Genomic DNA, 2620 nt, shown 5'->3' with positions numbered 1-2620 from the left:
TTCATCTTCAAAACTGAAAACACAGTTCTTCACATTTACACCTGCCTCTTTGATTTGTAAGGTTTCTTATAATTGTACTTAACTTACATGGCCAACCGAAGGTAATCTCCCTCTCTGCTCTGATTTTACATTTAATTATAGCTGGAAGATCCTTTTAGTCATTTGAAGTAACTATTTCCACAGGTTTCAGAGCTGGACTTCGATTTCTCAAGAGTCTCAACAGTCAGTCCCCATATGCCCTTCCTGGATCAACTCTCAAAACATTTAAATAGCAGGAAATCAATTGTAGGGCAGTTGTCTCCGAATTTTCTGCCCAGAAATATGACCAAACACATTAGGGTGACCCTAAAAATGTGCCAAGTATCTATTAAGACCAATACCTTTTCTATAGAACAGTCTGGGAAGCTTTTGAGATTCTCAAGTTTATTTTTTCTCCTGCTAATTATTTCATTAAAATCACTGTGACACTATTTAAAGTGCATCATTAATACACAGCATTGTTGATGAACAGAAGATAGAACTTCAAATGGACCAGAAAGTTTAAACAAACTTTGTAATCTAAAAAGCAGGTGGGATAGAACATAAGTAAATATTGCAGAAATGAATGCAATCAATTCTAATGGAGCTCAGTTGAAAATCTAAGATCAGTAATATCAATATAAAGAGGAAAAGAGGATAATCAGGGAAATTAACGAATTAATTAATTAAAAACTGCTTTAGTAAGAGCCAGATCTTGTAGGTGGATGTTTCTTTCCCAGTTCTGGCTGCCAGTCTCAAATAACCGACACAGAGGCTTAATATTATGTATAAATGCCCAGCTGATAGCTCAGACTTATTACTAGCTAACTCTTACACTTAAATTCACCCAGATTTTTTATATATGCTCCACCATGTCCCTGCTTGTTTCCCCATTTTCTATACGTCCTGCTTCCTTGGCGTCTGGCTGGCTGTCTCTGCCCTTCCTTCTTTCAGAGTCCTCTGTGTCTGGTTGTCCTGCCTATATTTCCTGTCTGGCTACCTGCCCGTAAGCTTCTTATTAACTAATGATATTAAGTAATATTAAGCAATATATTATTCCTTAATATGTAAATATTAAGTAATATATCTTCACAGTATGCAGGATTATTCCACAGCAGGTTCTGAAGAGACTTAGACCCTCTTTCCCTCCAGTCCAGAAGGTAGCAGTGATATTTCTCTCTGATATCCAACTTAGTGTTCATCTGGAGAGCTTTTCTAGAATACTTCGAGCTTAAGAAAAGGCAGAGAAACAAATGCCCTTGTGGTATGATATATGCCCAAGAGTGGTATTGCTGTGTCTTGAGGTAGGTTGATTCCCAGATTACTGAAAAACCCCATACTGATTTCCAGATGGTTGTACAAGTTTGCATTTCTACTAGCAATGGAGGAGTGTTCCCCCTTACTACCTAAATAGGCCCTCTGAATGTGGGTGACAGTTGTATGGCTGGGGCAGACTGTGGGGCAGTGTTGTTGGGACAAGGATTTATCTCTACTGCTTGTACTGACATTTTTTGGACCCACTCTCTTTAAAGGGATACTTTGCTCAGCCTAGATATAGTAGGGAGGGCCTTGGTCCTGCCTCAAACAATGTGCTAGACTTTGTTGACTTGCCATGGGAAGCTTTGCCCTCTCTGAGGAGTGCATGGCGGTGGAGGGAGTGGGAGGAGGGGAGGGAGTGGGAACTGGGATTGGTATGTAAAATAACAAAAGATAGTTAAAAGAAACAAAATGAAATAAAAAAAGAAAATCCAGAGGAGGGTTTGAAATGAATTAAGACCTTTATGTAAGGTAGTAAAAATTATGAAAAATCTAAAATGTAGAAAATAAAAAATGTTTATTTGATAATAAAATATACAAACCACTTTACTTTGGTTTGATAATTGCTTCCTTCCACACTTTACTATCATATTGACCTCTTGGCATGATCCCTTCTTTAAAACCAACCAATATCTAGGTCTCTCATTCAGCAAAGACAAGTACAATTAGGAGGAAAATAGCTATGAGTCAATCATGTAAATTTTGTGTCTGTCAATGTGCTCTCAGAGGTAAGAGCAACATTTGTACAGGCATAAACAATATTTATACGGACAGAAACAATATAAAATATATCCACTCACTTACGTGTAATAGATGGGATAAATCAAATTTCCTATATTTCTAATAGGCTTATTCTAGGACTTCTCAAACCTGGTCTAACTGACTTTTTTTTTGAATGTGTGTGTGTGTCTGTTCTCTGAAGTATGAGATATTTGTTAGTATTTGCCCCCTTTCACTCACCAGAACCTGCAGCATTTCCCACAACTGTCAGAAGCTAACACTTCTCCAGTTCCTTCCATGCACTCAAAACGGGGAGAGTACCATAAAAAATGCTGGCTTTATTCAATGAGATGCTTGGGAACTTTATACCAATAAATTAAGAGCAGATCATAATTACCCCCCACATTATAAATAAATAATAATATAAACAAATATAAATAAACAGATAATAAGACATACATATTATTTCCAAAATTTGAGGCAAATCTCGTGAGTGCAATACGCAGATCAGGGTGAAAAGATAATTAAAGATGCATAACAGAGACCTTTCCCCTAGTGCAGACCT

Source organism: Microtus ochrogaster, chromosome 5 (genome assembly GCF_000317375.1).
Source record: "Microtus ochrogaster isolate Prairie Vole_2 chromosome 5, MicOch1.0, whole genome shotgun sequence".
In the NCBI taxonomy this organism is placed as follows: Eukaryota; Metazoa; Chordata; class Mammalia; order Rodentia; family Cricetidae; genus Microtus; species Microtus ochrogaster.
This window is presented reverse-complemented; position numbering follows the sequence as displayed.